Source organism: Lissotriton helveticus, chromosome 1_1 (genome assembly GCF_964261635.1).
Source record: "Lissotriton helveticus chromosome 1_1, aLisHel1.1, whole genome shotgun sequence".
Lineage (NCBI taxonomy): Eukaryota > Metazoa > Chordata > Amphibia > Caudata > Salamandridae > Lissotriton > Lissotriton helveticus.
The window spans coordinates 1,733,596,369-1,733,618,425 of record NC_136057.1 but is presented as its reverse complement, the minus strand read 5'-3'; the positions used below and the strand labels follow the sequence as shown (position 1 = coordinate 1,733,618,425).

Genomic DNA, 22,057 nt, shown 5'->3' with positions numbered 1-22,057 from the left:
GTCCCCCTGGGGGTAATGTTTTAAAAAACATACCGGGTTTAAAAAAAATATATATTTGGCCTTGGGGGTCCTTGTTGGACCACCTTAGCAGGCCTAGGGGGTCAGGGTGTTTCTACCCTGCCCCCTTTTTGTGTTCTACACATTTGTTTTTCTGCTTTCTTGTGCCTCAGTCTAATGAGCACAAGATGGCTGCCAACACTTCCTGGTTTGGAGTGTTGACAGCCAATAAGCATGCAGCTTTCTCGGAAAGGTACGCGCACCGTCCGCATACCGTACGCGGACCCGTGTGCGCACGGTACGCGCACCCCGCGATTTTTCGAAAAAAACATTTATTTACCCTGCCCCCTTTTTGAGTTCTACACGTTTGTTTTTCTGCTTTCTTGTGCCTCAGTCTACCGAGGCACAAGATGGCTGCCAACAATTTCTGTTTTGGAGTGTTGACAGACATTGGAAGCCAATCAGCATGCAGCTCGCGCCCGCGAAGGTCCGCGCACGTATATATAAATATATATATATATATTATAGTTAGCTGGACCTTTTACTCATACAAAACCATTGAACTTCCCCCGTTATAGTTAGTTGTACTCACTATAACTCGCTCGCCCGCAATCCACTGCTGATGATGTCACATATTACATCATTCATGACATGGTCAGTGGCATCACTGATGACATCACTGATGACATCATCCAGTGAATGTGGTTTGCTTTGATATTGAAATATGTATTATAAATACACTAATTTGTATTGAAGAATGGTGGATTTAGTAACAGTGTCATTGATTGTTTCCTTGACTAATTTGTAGAGTCTCACTATATATAATGTGTAGTTACTAAACTGTGTGAAAGTCTTTATTGCTTGGTCTTAATTGCTATGTTAAAGACTATATTTGTTATTGGTTTCTTAACTGAGTATTTGTATGGGTAAATGAATGTCTATGTGGTTTGGTGGGGGTGTGTGATTGCCAAAAAATGTGTGAATAGTTCATTCAGTAGGTATATGAGGTTAAGACTACATGTTATAACAGTTGTTTCAGGGAGTGTATATGTTTATGGGTGTGGTGGTGGTGAAATATTTCTCTCAATGATACATCTCAATTCAACTTGAAAAAAAAGGCAGTGTATGTGACAGTTATATCTAATTAAGTGTGTCTAAGACTTAATGATTGTATGAGTCAATATGGGCCATATGTATCAAGGAACCAATTTGCGATTCTGTAATAGCGATTTTTAAGAAATCGCTATTTCAGAATTGCAAATTGGTATGTATCAAGAAAATCACATTTTTTTAGCGATTTCTTGATATTCCTTAATTGCGAATTCGCAAATTGCGAATTCGCAATTAAGGAATACTTTCCCATTCATTTCTATGGGCCAGGAGGCCCATAGGAAGGAATGGGAATTTTTTCTCAATTTGCGATTCGCAACTTGCGAATCGCAAATTGAGAATAATTTCAAGGGTGCAGGGGTGTCCAAAGGACACCCTGTTGCACCCCTGAAATAAGCATAGGTGCACATGTGGTGTACATACATGCCCTAAGGGCATGTATGTGCGTCACATGGCACTTTGAAAAATGCAAAAATTTGCATTTTTCAAGGAATTCGCAACTTACCACCAACTAGAAGTTGGTGGGAATTTGCAATTCCTTAAGGCCATTTAGCACATTTTCTTGACTTCCTACATTGCATTTAAGCAATCGCAAAATTTGCGATTCCTTAAATGCAATCGCAAAATAATCGCAAATTTTGCGATTCCTTATTTTGCATGCAGATTTGTATGATACATACCATTTTGCGAAAATATTTTACAGTGAGTGATGAAAGATTATACTAGTGTGTGATGAGGTGTATTTGATTGTCACATGGATGATGTCATCAGTGATGTCATTTGAGATGTCATCAGTGATGTCATCAGTGAAGTCACTGACCATGTCATGAATGATGCACTTTTTGTGACGTTCCGGTGGCGCAGAAGACTGAGTGATATTTATCAGGCAGGACTAAGCCACTTTTTGTGGCTTTTTGTGTCCCTTTAACGCAATGTCCTGCGTTAAAGGGGTGTGCAATGGGTGTTGCTGGGGGCGTTCCCAGCAGCTTCCATGGACTTGAGTAATTTATAGCATCCTCAAAGTCAGTCTTTCAAAAATTCCAAAGTATAGGACATGATAATCCAAAACCAAATGTTTCTCAAGAAAAGTAATAAACCGTGTCCGTGGGTCATATCTGCCCAAATGCCAATATTCCGAACGATTGAAAATGACTTTTTTTGAGAAACATTTGGATTTGGATCATCATGTCCTATACTTTGGAATTTTTGAAAGACTGACTTTGAGGATGCTATAAATTACTCAAGTCTGCCCGAATTGTGTGGGTAAAATGGATACCTAGTCACTTTGAATAAGAATGTACTTGCGTCTCGTCTAACATTTGGAAGAAATATCTAGTTATATGACAACAGGATACCGACATAACTTGAAGGAAATAAGAACGCCCTGAAGAAGTTCTGTTGTACAGAACGAAACGCGTCGGCTGGCTGTGGTACATAAACTTAAGGAAAATAAAAGCATTTGAATATACACCAAGATTCAGCGCTTCAATAAGGACTCTAAGTGATATGATTTGATTGGACTTGTTGTGCAAGTGGTGCTGTGCCAAACTTTGGAATATTCTCCACTACTCTCTACTACTCACTCACTCTCTACTACTCCACTACTCTCTAATACTCACTCTCTACTACTCATTCTCTACTACTCTACTACTCATTCGCTACTACTCTACTACTCATTCGCTACTACTCTACTACTCATTCTCTACATCTCACGCTCTACATCTCACGCTCTACATCTCACGCTCTACATCTCACGCTCTACATCTCACGCTCTACATCTCACGCTCCACATCTCACGCTCTACATCTCACGCTCCACATCTCACGCTCCACATCTCACGCTCCACATCTCACGCTCCACATCTCACGCTCCACATCTCACGCTCCACATCTCACGCTCCACATCTCACGCTCCACATCTCACGCTCCACATCTCACGCTCCACATCTCACGCTCCACATCTCACGCTCCACATCTCACGCTCCACATCTCACGCTCCACATCTCACGCTCCACATCTCACGCTCCACATCTCACGCTCCACATCTCACGCTCCACATCTCACGCTCCACATCTCACGCTCCACATCTCACGCTCCACATCTCACGCTCCACATCTCACGCTCCACATCTCACGCTCCACATCTCACGCTCCACATCTCACGCTCCACATCTCACGCTCCACATCTCACGCTCCACATCTCACGCTCCACTGCTCACGCTCCACTGCTCACGCTCCACTGCTCACGCTCCACTGCTCACGCTCCACTGCTCACGCTCCACTGCTCACGCTCCACTGCTCACTCTCCACTGCTCACTCTCCACTGCTCACTCTCTACTGCTCACTCTCTACTGCTCACTCTCTACTGCTCACTCTCTACTGCTCACTCTCTACTGCTCACTCTCTACTGCTCACTCTCTACTGCTCACTCTACTGCTCACTCTCTACTGCTCACTCTCTACTGCTCACTCTCTACTGCTCACTCTCTACTGCTCACTCTCTACTGCTCACTCTCTACTGCTCACTCTCTACTGCTCACTCTCTACTGCTCACTCTCTACTGCTCACTCTCTACTGCTCACTCTCTACTGCTCACTCTCTACTGCTCACTCTCTACTGCTCACTCTCTACTGCTCACTCTCTACTGCTCACTCTCTACTGCTCACTCTCTACTGCTCACTCTCTACTGCTCTCTCTCTACTGCTCTCTCTCTACTGCTCTCTCTCTACTACTCTCTCTCTACTACTCTCTACTACTCTCTCTCTACTACTCTCTCTCTACTACTCTCTCTCTACTACTCTCTCTCTACTACTCTCTCTCTACTACTCACTCTCTACTACTCACTCTCTACTACTCACTCTCTACTACTCACTCTCTACTACTCTCTCTACTACTCTCTCTACTACTCACTCTACTACTCACTCTCTACTACTCACTCTCTACTACTCACTCTCTACTACTCTCTCTACTACTCTCTCTACTACTCTCTCTACTACTCTCTCTACTACTCTCTCTACTACTCTCTCTACTACTCTCTACTACTCTACTACTCACTCTATTACTCACTCTCTACTACTCTCTCTACTACTCTCTACTACTCTACTACTCACTCTATTACTCACTCTCTACTACTCTCTCTCTACTACTCTCTACTACTCTACTACTCTCTCTACTACTCACTCTCTACTACTCACTCTCTACTACTCACTCTCTACTACTCACTCTCTACTACTCACTCTCTACTACTCACTCTCTACTACTCACTCTCTACTACTCACTCTCTACTACTCACTCTCTACTACACTCTCTACTACACTCTCTACTACTCACTCTCTACTACTCACTCTCTACTACTCACTCTCTACTACTCACTCTCTACTACTCACTCTACTACTCTACTATTCTCTCTCTCTGCTACTCGCTCTCTACTACTCGCTCTCTACTACTCCCTACTACTCACTCTTTACTACTCTCTACTACTCACTCCCTACTGCTCTCTACTACTCACTCCCTACTGCTCTCTCTCTACTACTCTCTCTACTACTCTCTACTACTCTACTACTCACTCTACTACTCACTCTCTACTACTCTACTACTCACTCTACTACTCACTCTCTACTACTCTCTACTACTCTACTACTCACTCTCTACTACTCACTCTCTACTACTCACTCTCTACTACTCACTCTCTACTACTCACTCTCTACTACTCACTCTCTACTACTCACTCTCTACTACTCACTCTCTACTACACTCTCTACTACACTCTCTACTACTCACTCTCTACTACTCACTCTCTACTACTCTACTATTCTCTCTCTCTGCTACTCGCTCTCTACTACTCGCTCTCTACTACTCGCTCTCTACTACTCACTCTTTACTACTCTCTACTACTCACTCCCTACTGCTCTCTACTACTCACTCCCTACTGCTCTCTACTACTCACTCCCTACTGCTTACTCTTTACTACTCTCTACTACTCACTCTACTACTCTCTACTACTCACTCTCTGCTACTCTCTCTACTGCTCCCTACTACTCTCTACTACTCACTCTCTACTCTCTATTACTCACTCTCTACTTCTCTACCTCTCTCTACTTCTCTCTCTACTAGTCTCTACCTCTCTACCTCTACCTCTCTACCTCTACACCTCTACCTCTCTCTACACGCACACGTATACACACATATATATGCATATATATGCATTTATATATATGTATGTGTATATATATGTGTATACATACATATATATATAAACATATATAATCTGCATATCTATATAAATACAAATATAAATGCATGCATACATATACATATATGCATACATATGCATGTTATTTACATGAAAGTTTGAAAAACACTAATAAAAGCAAAGCTAAAAAGCCAACTCATTACAAACAGAATGGCTTTAACTTAAACGAGGGCGAGATCTATTGCATTTTCAATGCTTGTTTACTTTGGTTCCATCAAGAAGGCATTCAGATGTGTCACACATTTGCCATAAATACTGAATGTTAGCACTCTAGTTGCTCATTAGATCACTGTAGTATAGCTACTGCTCACCAGGGAAGTCTGCTGCTGGTATGGTAGAGGATTTGAGAAGTCACTCAAAATGTGCCCTAATTTTTCTTTCTGAAGCACTAATCATAATTTCTATGGCAAAATGAACCCCCTCATTTTGTTCCTTTTTAAATTAATTGTTTTCAGACTTACCACTTCATTCCAATCAAGATGGCTTCTGGTGTGCCATACTTTTGTCATAAGTAAGACTGTTAGCGCTCTAGTTGTTCTTTAGAACACTCTGGGACATTCGGTCATTGGGCTATACTTGGGCTACATCTGGGTGATATTTGGGCTACATTTGGGCTCTTTTGTCTCTGGTGGCCATCTTGGGAGACTGCATGTCAGAATTTTTTAATGAAATAGAAAAGGATTTGAGAAGTCACTCAAAATGTGCCCTCATTTTTCTTTCTGCAGCACTAATCATACTTTCTATGGCAAAATATACCCCCTCATTTTGTTCCTTTTTAAATTAAATGTTTTAAGAGTTACCACTTTATTCCAATCAAGATGTCGTCAGGTGTGCCATACCTTTGTAATAAGTAGGACTGTTAGCGCTCTAGTTGTTCTTTAGAACACTCTAGGAGGCTGCAGTAGAACACAAAGGAATCAACTGACAGTGTCTGTCCTTGTTGGATGTACATGTTTTACTGAGAATGTCAGACTTCATTCTCAAATGACTGAGAAAGATAATGTGAATTTACAGAAAATATGCTTTCAGTTTAGCTTATAGATCCCCTTCCAAACCACTGTGGGAAAAGCATGAGATAATAGTTTTCTTTCAAACATGATTCATGATATCCCAGCAGAAGGCTTTTTCACATGGTAAAATCACCTTAGAACACACCACAATTCCTAAAATGAGTATGGTACCATCAACAAATGATTTAAAATGTAACTAAAGTCCTAAAACCTTCTATTAACTGCAATGCTTTTTAATGAGGCGCTAGCATGTATATTGGTCCCAAGATGGCTGCCAACACTTCTTGGATGAAGTGCTGACAGCCAATCAGATCTCACGATGAGATGGGTGGTTAGGCTCCGCCCAGATATATAAATTTTTTTCCTTTTAATTTTCTCAGGAACTACTGGAGGGATTTACACAATTTCAGCAAAAGCGTGATCTGCGAATCAGACTCTACCATTTTGCCAAATTTCTAGTAATTCCGTTCAGCCGTTCGGGCTGTAGGCGTGTCTAATCGTCCTATGGAAAATAACATGGGGAAAACACGTTTTGGGACCCCCCTTTTTTCTCAGCCCCCACTTGACGAATCCCCCCAAAACTTTCAGGAAAGGAGCGGAGCAGGCCATCTTCGTTGAGAAATTCGCGTAGATTCATCAATCGGCGCCAAAGTTATTCCCAATAGAATGTTGCGGATTTCCTATGGAAACTAGGTCCTTACTATATATACCTACTGGCGACCGCCAGTAGGTAATATATAAGTATATATATATGTATATATACAAAGAGGACGTGGTCGAGGAGGGAGAGGCGCCGCAAGAACAAAATTCGGCGGAATGGACAAGAGCAACATTTCGAGCCCAGTGGGACCAAGAACGAGGGGCCAACAGAAGGGAAAATGATGGAGACAATGACAGTGATAAATTTATCCGAGCGAGAGCTGAGTGGAATTGAAAAAGAGGTACTGTCCTTGGGTCTTTCCTTTTGCCCCTCCTCCACCTTTGATTATGCTAAAAGTAGAGTAGATCTGTTCCACTTTACCCGCAAACTAAGACTAAGAAAATGGTTCAGCACCAAAGTATCTAATGAGAAGGGGGGCTGTGACAAAGAACCAAGTAACATTGCAGTAGATGATTTGGATTTTCTCAAAATGATGTATGAACTGGGTGACAACAGGAACCCAGTAATCACCCCGATTTTAGAATTTATCTCTGATGACACTGATATTGATCAGAGTGTAAGAAGTGGTTTTAGACCAAAATCGGTGTTTCTTCCCCAGATAATCAATGACTCTATTGATGTTTTCGAAAGAGGGGTCATCAGTGAATTTGAGAAACTATCCAAAAGTATGAATTGTGGTAGAAAGAATCTTACTAGAATACAATTTGATGCAATTGACCGATTGAGCAAAGACAGCAGTATTGTAATCAAGAAATCTGACAAAGGTGGGAATATAGTCATTTTAGACAAAAAAATGAAAAGGGAGGTCTCCTCACAATCCGTTAGGGGACGAGGAGAAAAACAAATGTAACAAATGACAAGAAGTCCCTAGTTGGCCTATAGATCAGGCAGAGAGGGAGATTCCTCAGTTAGAATGACAAGGGGTGAAGGGGAGGGAGGGGGAAGCTAATTAGCCAGCAGATGCCATAACCACATGAAAAATAAATCACAGATATTGAGGGAAAATTATAAAAACACAATTCAAACCACAAAGTGTATGTACTTGTACAAATTTTTAATTCACGATATACAAAAGTTAATATACAATACCAGTTTAAAAAAACATAAAAATGTACTTGTAAATGTACATGGGTACAAAAGAATAATTTAAAAACACAAGAACACAAGTTGTCGACGCAGCGTTTCGGTTTCTATGATTTTGACCTTCATCAGGACAGGGTTTCTAGAAGAAGAAACATCTTATTTAGAAAAGGTTCTATTACATTTTAATCATCAGTTTGTTCACACATTATTAACATTAAAAGACCCATATTATCTGGCATGATTGCTTGACAAGTACAGTGTCACATTTTTCCTTTAACATAGGTGGGCACATTTCCGCCTCTTTTATTAAACATGTGGTATGGTCTTGGGGGGAAACCAGGGGGGAGGGAACCCTTGGAAGGCTAGGGTTTATAGAATATTACACAAACCCAGTGATTGAAGTAGGGGTAACACATGACTAATAATGTGTTGTGGCCAGTTTTTTAATAATTACTGGAGCAAGTGGTGGTTTACGAATTAACTGCCGTTACAAAAAAACCCATAATGATGCAGTTGTACCAGTACCTTTGGAAAGAGAAGACAGGATCCTCTCTATTGGGTTCTGTATACGTGTTGTTGCATCCAAACTTTTGGAGGCACGTTCCCTTGAGTGATGCGGTAGTTCTAAAAAGAATATTTGTATTTATCATCTCAGGTCATCATAGGGTTTACTGCTACGGTATTAAGACAACCTGAAGAATTACCTTTACAGTTAGTCTTATTGGTGTATCCTTTGGTTCTATTCACCAATGAGATGGTTCAAGTGTGAACTCTGTAGTGGCTATCTTCATCAATTAGATAGTCTCTGTCGGAGCCCTGTGTTGTGGCAGAGAACGGATAGATATACTGTATGATCTCTCTAGTAATATCTCGAGAATTTCTAATAGGAACAGTATGTTCGATTACCTTAAAAGAATTCGGTATTCCTGGTATACGTGTCGATATAAAACGTTACTCAGGTTGATCAGATGGATCTCTTTAGAGGTTACTCTCTTCAATTAGTAATGCTCTGTCGGAGTCCAAAGGCGTCCACTGTATTGGGAGAAGCCATATATACACTATTTAATTAATCCTGGTTTGGAATGATTTAACATGTCTATAGTACTGAACTTTTATTCTAATTACCTTATTTCTTTATGGAATGAAGTGGGAGAGTGCAGGTAGCCACCGATAATTCATTAGTCACTGGTCATTTCTGGAGAGAGGGTGATGGACACCAATTTAATGATTTAAACACTGTTTATATTCGCTTAACAGGTAAGATCAGAGTTGTTCAACACTTACCCAAATATGTATCATTTTGAATGTAGTTTGTTAAAAAAATATATAGTGGTCCAGGAACTGGTGTCGCGTCGCAGGAAGTAACTTGCTGCGGGGAAATGATAAATCTCTGCGCTGGGTAAGTAATATCACCAGGCTGGAGAAAGACGTGCATAATATTAATATATGCTGTTTTTCTTAAAAAAGGTTACAGTATAATGATTAACCCATTAGTACTAAAAACTCTTATTCAACATGTAGAACCACCCTATTTATTATTAAAGTTCCTCGCATGTTCCTTATAACGGGGGTATGCCAGTGTTTATGCATTATTTGATGGAGAAAAGTTAGTTGGGACAGACATTTTATTTACTTTATGTCTGGCCTATAGCAGGAGCCTATTACTCAGCACCGTGCTCCATTGTGCTATTGTTTAAGGTTAACAGCCCCACATTGCCTGTGGTAGGAGCTTACTGCTCAGCGCTGCACTTTGTATTACTATTCCTTAAGGTTAACAGCCCCACATTACCTTATTTTCGTAAATTAATATTTTTAAGAGAACTGTGGTTTAAAGCAGTTCGTTACTGCTTCGTGTGTCTATCCTGGTTTAACCAAACCCTCGGATAAAACTTACCTTGAGGATGCGCTTCGGCCTCCCTGCTACCTCGCGTCTCTCCGTCCACGAATGTCGGAGGACGGCGGTAGCCCTCTTTTTATGCAACAGATCGGCACTTAAATCAGCCGGTGTTCATTAAGGATAATTAATTCACGCGCGTTTTTTAACATGCATTGGACTACTGGAGTAGTTCAAATGAAAGAACTACTCGTGTAGTTTTCCTCTCTGTCATATTACGTCACTTCCTGTCGGGCAAGAGTGCCTTGGGTCGTGTATAATATTGAGTTACCGCGCGCTTTCTGCTGCGCGACGGACCGCTCCTGTAGTTCAAATGGAACTACATGAGTAGTTTGTTATTATTATCTCAAATAGAGGCTCCTCGTTTCGACATGTTAAAGTCGGGGGTTGGTCCACAAATGTTGATGTGTATTATCAACATAACAGTGACTACCTAGGTCATTGAAATTGCAAGCCCTCGTATAATGAAGCGAATACAATTTCAATGAGCTAAGCCTGTCTGCATTTATGAGAGCGTTATATGGAGATATGAGAAATATTTCAAAGGATTATTTCCAAACTATTTTTAGTTTTCTTTAATCTGACCTAATCTCCCACACTTTTGAAGACGACTAGTCTTGCCGCACTGCTAGAACTAATGTACAACTTTCTGGTTTAATCACAAATTTAAGCCCTGTGTTGATCGAGACCAGATGACTTTTTCGGCTTGGTTAGCCTAAGTGATAATCCATTTTCAGTGCTTCTCGTTCTTCTGGCAACACCAATTTTTATTTGGTCTATAGGATTTTCGTACATCTATGTCGTTATCACTACATATTAAATGCATACCTTGTTAGTTTCTATCAAAATGTCAACTGTTCCTATCTATCAAGGTGCACAAAAGTAATTTATATTAGGTTTATGACGCTAATGTACATTTTTATCGTCATCGCTACGCCTTCAGTGCATATATTGTCGGGTTCTATCAATATATAGACTATTTCAAACTGTGCAGGTACACGAGGGTACCTATACATATTAGGGGGCCATATTAGATTAAAATACGCTCCCAATCTTCTTTGTTATTCAATCCCTTCTTCACTGTTTTAAATTTTGACATGAAAAATTGCTCTCTTTTCCTTCGTTTTGTTTCAGTGTCGCCTCCTCTGGCACTCATGTGTATTTGTTCCAACACGCACCAGGATAGGTCTTCCAGTGTGTGCTTGGCCTCCTGCCAGTGTTCAGTGAGAGGTGCTCCTTTCTTTTTAGTTCTTATGGCAGATCTGTGTTCATTCAGTCTTAGTCGGACTTCTCTAGATGTTTCGCCTATATATGGCAAATTACAGGGGCATTTAATCAGGTATATTAAGTTTTTTGACCTACAGTTCATCATTGATTGAATTTTGTGAGTGTTTTTATTTACATCTATACAGTCACCCTTAATTATTGACTTACAGTTGCCACAGTTACCACATGGGAAAGTACCTGTTGGCAAGGGAGCATTGTTCATGCTTTGTTGTAGATCAGGTTTTATTTCCCTGTACGTATGAACTAAACTATTTCTTATCGTTTTATTGCGTCTGAACGCAAACATGGGTTTGGGTAATTTTTCTTTGTTCTTATTGGTCACTAGGTGCCAATTTCGGTTAATGATATTCTTTATTTTGTTACTAACGGAACTGTAATTAGTCACAAAAATGAGAGGTTTGTTTGCTTCGGTTTTCTTTTGTTTATTCTGCAAGAGGTTGTCCCTATTATAATATTTTGCTCTTTTATAAGCGTGTCTGATCATACGTTTTGGATAGCCACGATTGATAAATTTCTCGGTGAGGGTTTTGGCATGTTTATCGAAATCTTGCATCTTGGTGCAGTTTCGTCTCAGCCTGAGAAATTGGCCGAAAGGTATATTGTCTTTCTGGCACGGTGGGTGGAAGCTATCATAATGCAGCATGGTGTTGCGATCGGTTTTTTTAGTGAACAACTCAACTGATAGTTTATTCTCGTCATTCTTGATCAAAATGTCTAAAAATTCACACTGCTGTGTGTCATAATTAGAAGTGAATTTCAAATTACTATCACCTAAATTTAGCCATATGATGAATTCTTCCAATGTTTCTACTGGGCCTGTCCATATGAAGAAGACATCGTCTATATACCTAGACCAGTTGGATATGTTCTCATAGAATGGTGCCATAGTATTAAAAATGTGGTTATCTTCGAATCTAGCCACGTATAGACATGCCAGGCTCGGCGCACATGTGGCTCCCATGCTGGTCCCTTTGGTTTGTTTAAAAAAATCATTTTGAAACATAAAAATATTGTTTTTCAAGACTAATGTCACGCAGTCGACTATAAAGGTTTCTTGGGCATTAAGGTCCCTCTCTTGACTTACAAAAAGGCTTTCTATCATTTCAATGGTACTATCTTGGGGTATATTTGTATACAAAGCCTCTATGTCGAGGGTTACCAAAAATTGGGTGTCACTGTTAAAAGGAATTCCCTCAAGTTTCTGAATGATGTCTCCTGTGTCTTTAACATAGGCTTTTTGGTTAATGACATAGGGTTGAAGAAAAATGTCTGCGTATTGACTTAAAGGCTCTGTAAGGGAACCGATGCTGGACACAATGGGTCTCATTGGTGGGTTCAAGATGTCTTTATGTACTTTCGGTAACCCGTAGAGAGCCGGAATCACCGGATTTTCGTTGAAGAGGTATTTATATTCTTCGTTACAAATCACCTCATCTTCTAATGCTAGGTCTAGTGTTCTTTTGACTGTGGTTTTTAATTGTAACCAGTCTTCTCTTTTGACCTGTTTATAGTGATCCTGATTGTCTAATAACACACGCATTTTTTCAGTGTATTGTTGCGTGGACATAATCACAATGCTACCGCCTTTGTCTGCGGGTTTAATCGTCAGAGTTTGGCAATTCTGTAGTTTTTGTAGCGCCTGTTTTTCTTCTTTTTTTAAATTTAAGTTAGTCCAATTCTTTTGATCTAGGAGATCAGAAATACCCTTCTCAACTACTATCTCAAAGGCTTCTATATTCTTGTTTATTTGGCCTATGTTTGGGGTCCATGAAGATTTGGGTTTTAGCCCGGATTTATTGGAAGAGGGTGTTTTTTCTTTATCTTCAAAAAAAAGTTAGCAATCTGACTTTCCTAAAGAAAGCCTGAAGGTCTCTCTCCAAGTTGAACCTATCTACGGGGGATGCAATAGCAAAGCCTAAGCCCTTTTCTAAAAGTTTTATTTCTATCTCTGTTAGGTTAGTCTCTGATAGATTAATTACAGGTGCTTTTTTTATGTTTCCCAGGTTTTCTGGCTCCTTGTCTGATATCGGTGATTGTATTGAGGTCGAGGGGTGTAGTTGTTCTTGCCTCTCGCTCTCCCTCGGTTGTGGGAAAAGTTTTGTCGCTGCTCTAAAAAAGAGAGGGTATCTCTCGGTTGAGCTCCAATAGTGTCTTTGTCTTTTAGGGAAGAGTGTTGTCCGTTCTCAGTTACTTCGGTTTCTGAGTCGGAACTTGTGTATGAAGTGTCGAAAAACCTCACCTTTTTACGTTGGAAATTTTGTCTTTGATTTTGTGGTCCTGGTCTACGAGACTGGGGGTATTCACGTGGTCGCTCATAATAATCTTTCTGCAGATAGGGATAAACGTGTTCCGGATTATATTTTTCTATATCTTTCTTTAGTTTATTACTCTTTTTGTTAATCAGATAATCCCTATAGCCATTCACATCATTTTGGATGTCTTCTAGTTTTTTACGAGCTTCTTCCAGACCAGTGCATTCTTCTAATTTTTTCTCTAGGTCTTTTAGTTCCTCTCTTTCTATAATCAAGATGTCGGTTGCCGTTTCTATTATTAACAGCATCCAGTCTCTGCTACATCTGTTTGCTATAAGGGTCCAATTCTTGATGAATTTTTGATTATTTATGAAGATACCGGGCTCATTAGCCACCTGGAGGCCTTTGGGGATAGTCCCGTGTCTGCAGTAGTCTATTAGGAAATCTGAATGTAATTCTGTTCTTATTATTCTCTTTTTGTTGTTCCACAGAATGCGCCATTCTTCCTCATCGCTGTTACTAGTATTGATGGTTGTTACATTTTTAATAGTGCTATTTATGATCTTGTTAAATTGATCCTCACTATAGCTGAGTGTTTTTAGGCCTTCCATAGTGGCCTGGGGAGCTAAATTTGCTCTGAGGTATGTTAAGAACCACCTCCCCGGTTGACAAACCGTATAAAGACAAAAAAATGAAAAGGGAGGTCTCCTCACAATCCGTTAGGGGACGAGGAGAAAAACAAATGTAACAAATGACAAGAAGTCCCTAGTTGGCCTATAGATCAGGCAGAGAGGGAGATTCCTCAGTTAGAATGACAAGGGGTGAAGGGGAGGGAGGGGGAAGCTAATTAGCCAGCAGATGCCATAACCACATGAAAAATAAATCACAGATATTGAGGGAAAATTATAAAAACACAATTCAAACCACAAAGTGTATGTACTTGTACAAATTTTTAATTCACGATATACAAAAGTTAATATACACTACCAGTTTAAAAAAACATAAAAATGTACTTGTAAATGTACATGGGTACAAAAGAATAATTTAAAAACACAAGAACACAAGTTGTCGACGCAGCGTTTCGGTTTCTATGATTTTGACCTTCATCAGGACAGGGTTTCTAGAAGAAGAAACATCTTATTTAGAAAAGGTTCTATTACATTTTAATCATCAGTTTGTTCACACATTATTAACATTAAAAGACCCATATTATCTGGCATGATTGCTTGACAAGTACAGTGTCACATTTTTCCTTTAACATAGGTGGGCACATTTCCGCCTCTTTTATTAAACATGTGGTATGGTCTTGGGGGGAAACCAGGGGGGAGGGAACCCTTGGAAGGCTAGGGTTTATAGAATATTACACAAACCCAGTGATTGAAGTAGGGGTAACACATGACTAATAATGTGTTGTGGCCAGTTTTTTAATAATTACTGGAGCAAGTGGTGGTTTACGAATTAACTGCCGTTACAAAAAAAACCATAATGATGCAGTTGTACCAGTACCTTTGGAAAGAGAAGACAGGATCCTCTCTATTGGGTTCTGTATACGTGTTGTTGCATCCAAACTTTTGGAGGCACGTTCCCTTGAGTGATGCGGTAGTTCTAAAAAGAATATTTGTATTTATCATCTCAGGTCATCATAGGGTTTACTGCTACGGTATTAAGACAACCTGAAGAATTACCTTTACAGTTAGTCTTATTGGTGTATCCTTTGGTTCTATTCACCAATGAGATGGTTCAAGTGTGAACTCTGTAGTGGCTATCTTCATCAATTAGATAGTCTCTGTCGGAGCCCTGTGTTGTGGCAGAGAACGGATAGATATACTGTATGATCTCTCTAGTAATATCTCGAGAATTTCTAATAGGAACAGTATGTTCGATTACCTTAAAAGAATTCGGTATTCCTGGTATACGTGTCGATATAAAACGTTACTCAGGTTGATCAGATGGATCTCTTTAGAGGTTACTCTCTTCAATTAGTAATGCTCTGTCGGAGTCCAAAGGCGTCCACTGTATTGGGAGAAGCCATATATACACTATTTAATTAATCCTGGTTTGGAATGATTTAACATGTCTATAGTACTGAACTTTTATTCTAATTACCTTATTTCTTTATGGAATGAAGTGGGAGAGTGCAGGTAGCCACCGATAATTCATTAGTCACTGGTCATTTCTGGAGAGAGGGTGATGGACACCAATTTAATGATTTAAACACTGTTTATATTCGCTTAACAGGTAATTTCAGAGTTGTTCAACACTTACCCAAATATGTATCATTTTGAATGTAGTTTGTTAAAAAAATATATAGTGGTCCAGGAACTGGTGTCGCGTCGCAGGAAGTAACTTGCTGCGGGGAAATGATAAATCTCTGCGCTGGGTAAGTAATATCACCAGGCTGGAGAAAGACGTGCATAATATTAATATATGCTGTTTTTCTTAAAAAAGGTTACAGTATAATGATTAACCCATTAGTACTAAAAACTCTTATTCAACATGTAGAACCACCCTATTTATTATTAAAGTTCCTCGCATGTTCCTTATAACGGGGGTATGCCAGTGTTTATGCATTATTTGATGGAGAAAAGTTAGTTGGGACAGACATTTTATTTACTTTATGTCTGGCCTATAGCAGGAGCCTATTACTCAGCACCGTGCTCCATTGTGCTATTGTTTAAGGTTAACAGCCCCACATTGCCTGTGGTAGGAGCTTACTGCTCAGCGCTGCACTTTGTATTACTATTCCTTAAGGTTAACAGCCCCACATTACCTTATTTTCGTAAATTAATATTTTTAAGAGAACTGTGGTTTAAAGCAGTTCGTTACTGCTTCGTGTGTCTATCCTGGTTTAACCAAACCCTCGGATAAAACTTACCTTGAGGATGCGCTTCGGCCTCCCTGCTACCTCGCGTCTCTCCGTCCACGAATGTCGGAGGACGGCGGTAGCCCTCTTTTTATGCAACAGATCGGCACTTAAATCAGCCGGTGTTCATTAAGGATAATTAATTCACGCGCGTTTTTTAACATGCATTGGACTACTGGAGTAGTTCAAATGAAAGAACTACTCGTGTAGTTTTCCTCTCTGTCATATTACGTCACTTCCTGTCGGGCAAGAGTGCCTTGGGTCGTGTATAATATTGAGTTACCGCGCGCTTTCTGCTGCGCGACGGACCGCTCCTGTAGTTCAAATGGAACTACATGAGTAGTTTGTTATTATTATCTCAAATAGAGGCTCCTCGTTTCGACATGTTAAAGTCGGGGGTTGGTCCACAAATGTTGATGTGTATTATCAACATAACAGTGACTACCTAGGTCATTGAAATTGCAAGCCCTCGTATAATGAAGCGAATACAATTTCAATGAGCTAAGCCTGTCTGCATTTATGAGAGCGTTATATGGAGATATGAGAAATATTTCAAAGGATTATTTCCAAACTATTTTTAGTTTTCTTTCAGATTAAAGAAAACTAAAAATAGTTTGGAAATAATCCTTTGAAATATTTCTCATATCTCCATATAACGCTCTCATAAATGCAGACAGGCTTAGCTCATTGAAATTGTATTCGCTTCATTATACGAGGGCTTGCAATTTCAATGACCTAGGTAGTCACTGTTATGTTGATAATACACATCAACATTTGTGGACCAACCCCCGACTTTAACATGTCGAAACGAGGAGCCTCTATTTGAGATAATAATAACAAACTACTCATGTAGTTCCATTTGAACTACAGGAGCGGTCCGTCGCGCAGCAGAAAGCGCGCGGTAACTCATTATACACGACCCAAGGCACTCTTGCCCGACAGGAAGTGACGTAATATGACAGAGAGGAAAACTACACGAGTAGTTCTTTCATTTGAACTACTCCAGTAGTCCAATGCATGTTAAAAAACGCGCGTGAATTAATTATCCTTAATGAACACCGGCTGATTTAAGTGCCGATCTGTTGCATAAAAAGAGGGCTACCGCCGTCCTCCGACATTCGTGGACGGAGAGACGCGAGGTAGCAGGGAGGCCGAAGCGCATCCTCAAGGTAAGTTTTATCCGAGGGTTTGGTTAAACCAGGATAGACACACGAAGCAGTAACGAACTGCTTTAAACCACAGTTCTCTTAAAAATATTAATTTACGAAAATAAGGTAATGTGGGGCTGTTAACCTTAAGGAATAGTAATACAAAGTGCAGCGCTGAGCAGTAAGCTCCTACCACAGGCAATGTGGGGCTGTTAACCTTAAACAATAGCACAATGGAGCACGGTGCTGAGTAATAGGCTCCTGCTATAGGCCAGACATAAAGTAAATAAAATGTCTGTCCCAACTAACTTTTCTCCATCAAATAATGCATAAACACTGGCATACCCCCGTTATAAGGAACATGCGAGGAACTTTAATAATAAATAGGGTGGTTCTACATGTTGAATAAGAGTTTTTAGTACTAATGGGTTAATCATTATACTGTAACCTTTTTTAAGAAAAACAGCATATATTAATATTATGCACGTCTTTCTCCAGCCTGGTGATATTACTTACCCAGCGCAGAGATTTATCATTTCCCCGCAGCAAGTTACTTCCTGCGACGCGACACCAGTTCCTGGACCACTATATATTTTTTTAACAAACTACATTCAAAATGATACATATTTGGGTAAGTGTTGAACAACTCTGATCTTACCTGTTAAGCGAATATAAACAGTGTTTAAATCATTAAATTGGTGTCCATCACCCTCTCTCCAGAAATGACCAGTGACTAATGAATTATCGGTGGCTACCTGCACTCTCCCACTTCATTCCATAAAGAAATAAGGTAATTAGAATAAAAGTTCAGTACTATAGACATGTTAAATCATTCCAAACCAGGATTAATTAAATAGTGTATATATGGCTTCTCCCAATACAGTGGACGCCTTTGGACTCCGACAGAGCATTACTAATTGAAGAGAGTAACCTCTAAAGAGATCCATCTGATCAACCTGAGTAACGTTTTATATCGACACGTATACCAGGAATACCGAATTCTTTTAAGGTAATCGAACATACTGTTCCTATTAGAAATTCTCGAGATATTACTAGAGAGATCATACAGTATATCTATCCGTTCTCTGCCACAACACAGGGCTCCGACAGAGACTATCTAATTGATGAAGATAGCCACTACAGAGTTCACACTTGAACCATCTCATTGGTGAATAGAACCAAAGGATACACCAATAAGACTAACTGTAAAGGTAATTCTTCAGGTTGTCTTAATACCGTAGCAGTAAACCCTATGATGACCTGAGATGATAAATACAAATATTCTTTTTAGAACTACCGCATCACTCAAGGGAACGTGCCTCCAAAAGTTTGGATGCAACAACACGTATACAGAACCCAATAGAGAGGATCCTGTCTTCTCTTTCCAAAGGTACTGGTACAACTGCATCATTATGGGTTTTTTTGTAACGGCAGTTAATTCGTAAACCACCACTTGCTCCAGTAATTATTAAAAAACTGGCCACAACACATTATTAGTCATGTGTTACCCCTACTTCAATCACTGGGTTTGTGTAATATTCTATAAACCCTAGCCTTCCAAGGGTTCCCTCCCCCCTGGTTTCCCCCCAAGACCATACCACATGTTTAATAAAAGAGGCGGAAATGTGCCCACCTATGTTAAAGGAAAAATGTGACACTGTACTTGTCAAGCAATCATGCCAGATAATATGGGTCTTTTAATGTTAATAATGTGTGAACAAACTGATGATTAAAATGTAATAGAACCTTTTCTAAATAAGATGTTTCTTCTTCTAGAAACCCTGTCCTGATGAAGGTCAAAATCATAGAAACCGAAACGCTGCGTCGACAACTTGTGTTCTTGTGTTTTTAAATTATTCTTTTGTACCCATGTACATTTACAAGTACATTTTTATGTTTTTTTAAACTGGTATTGTATATTAACTTTTGTATATCGTGAATTAAAAATTTGTACAAGTACATACACTTTGTGGTTTGAATTGTGTTTTTATAATTTTCCCTCAATATCTGTGATTTATTTTTCATGTGGTTATGGCATCTGCTGGCTAATTAGCTTCCCCCTCCCTCCCCTTCACCCCTTGTCATTCTAACTGAGGAATCTCCCTCTCTGCCTGATCTATAGGCCAACTAGGGACTTCTTGTCATTTGTTACATTTGTTTTTCTCCTCGTCCCCTAACGGATTGTGAGGAGACCTCCCTTTTCATTTTTTTGTCTTTATACGGTTTGTCAACCGGGGAGGTGGTTCTTAACATACCTCAGAGCAAATTTAGCTCCCCAGGCCACTATGGAAGGCCTAAAAACACTCAGCTATAGTGAGGATCAATTTAACAAGATCATAAATAGCACTATTAAAAATGTAACAACCATCAATACTAGTAACAGCGATGAGGAAGAATGGCGCATTCTGTGGAACAACAAAAAGAGAATAATAAGAACAGAATTACATTCAGATTTCCTAATAGACTACTGCAGACACGGGACTATCCCCAAAGGCCTCCAGGTGGCTAATGAGCCCGGTATCTTCATAAATAATCAAAAATTCATCAAGAATTGGACCCTTATAGCAAACAGATGTAGCAGAGACTGGATGCTGTTAATAATAGAAACGGCAACCGACATCTTGATTATAGAAAGAGAGGAACTAAAAGACCTAGAGAAAAAATTAGAAGAATGCACTGGTCTGGAAGAAGCTCGTAAAAAACTAGAAGACATCCAAAATGATGTGAATGGCTATAGGGATTATCTGATTAACAAAAAGAGTAATAAACTAAAGAAAGATATAGAAAAATATAATCCGGAACACGTTTATCCCTATCTGCAGAAAGATTATTATGAGCGACCACGTGAATACCCCCAGTCTCGTAGACCAGGACCACAAAATCAAAGACAAAATTTCCAACGTAAAAAGGTGAGGTTTTTCGACACTTCATACACAAGTTCCGACTCAGAAACCGAAGTAACTGAGAACGGACAACACTCTTCCCTAAAAGACAAAGACACTATTGGAGCTCAACCGAGAGATACCCTCTCTTTTTTAGAGCAGCGACAAAACTTTTCCCACAACCGAGGGAGAGCGAGAGGCAAGAACAACTACACCCCTCGACCTCAATACAATCACCGATATCAGACAAGGAGCCAGAAAACCTGGGAAACATAAAAAAAGCACCTGTAATTAATCTATCAGAGACTAACCTAACAGAGATAGAAATAAAACTTTTAGAAAAGGGCTTAGGCTTTGCTATTGCATCCCCCGTAGATAGGTTCAACTTGGAGAGAGACCTTCAGGCTTTCTTTAGGAAAGTCAGATTGCTAACTTTTTTTGAAGATAAAGAAAAAACACCCTCTTCCAATAAATCCGGGCTAAAACCCAAATCTTCATGGACCCCAAACATAGGCCAAATAAACAAGAATATAGAAGCCTTTGAGATAGTAGTTGAGAAGGGTATTTCTGATCTCCTAGATCAAAAGAATTGGACTAACTTAAATTTAAAAAAAGAAGAAAAACAGGCGCTACAAAAACTACAGAATTGCCAAACTCTGACGATTAAACCCGCAGACAAAGGCGGTAGCATTGTGATTATGTCCACGCAACAATACACTGAAAAAATGCGTGTGTTATTAGACAATCAGGATCACTATAAACAGGTCAAAAGAGAAGACTGGTTACAATTAAAAACCACAGTCAAAAGAACACTAGACCTAGCATTAGAAGATGAGGTGATTTGTAACGAAGAATATAAATACCTCTTCAACGAAAATCCGGTGATTCCGGCTCTCTACGGGTTACCGAAAGTACATAAAGACATCTTGAACCCACCAATGAGACCCATTGTGTCCAGCATCGGTTCCCTTACAGAGCCTTTAAGTCAATACGCAGACATTTTTCTTCAACCCTATGTCATTAACCAAAAAGCCTATGTTAAAGACACAGGAGACATCATTCAGAAACTTGAGGGAATTCCTTTTAACAGTGACACCCAATTTTTGGTAACCCTCGACATAGAGGCTTTGTATACAAATATACCCCAAGATAGTACCATTGAAATGATAGAAAGCCTTTTTGTAAGTCAAGAGAGGGACCTTAATGCCCAAGAAACCTTTATAGTCGACTGCGTGACATTAGTCTTGAAAAACAATATTTTTATGTTTCAAAATGATTTTTTTAAACAAACCAAAGGGACCAGCATGGGAGCCACATGTGCGCCGAGCCTGGCATGTCTATACGTGGCTAGATTCGAAGATAACCACATTTTTAATACTAAGGCACCATTCTATGAGAACATATCCAACTGGTCTAGGTATATAGACGATGTCTTCTTCATATGGACAGGCCCAGTAGAAACATTGGAAGAATTCATCATATGGCTAAATTTAGGTGATAGTAATTTGAAATTCACTTCTAATTATGACACACAGCAGTGTGAATTTTTAGACATTTTGATCAAGAATGACGAGAATAAACTATCAGTTGAGTTGTTCACTAAAAAAACCGATCGCAACAC

The 22,057-nt window shown here is 39.6% G+C and overlaps 1 protein-coding gene across 1 annotated transcript in view; it reads right to left on the bottom strand.

Moving 5' to 3' along the window:
- Window positions 1-22,057, bottom strand: part of ZGLP1 (zinc finger GATA like protein 1) — a 546,271-nt gene that overhangs the window by 282,254 nt on the left and 241,960 nt on the right. The gene's annotated exons all lie outside the window — the stretch shown is intronic.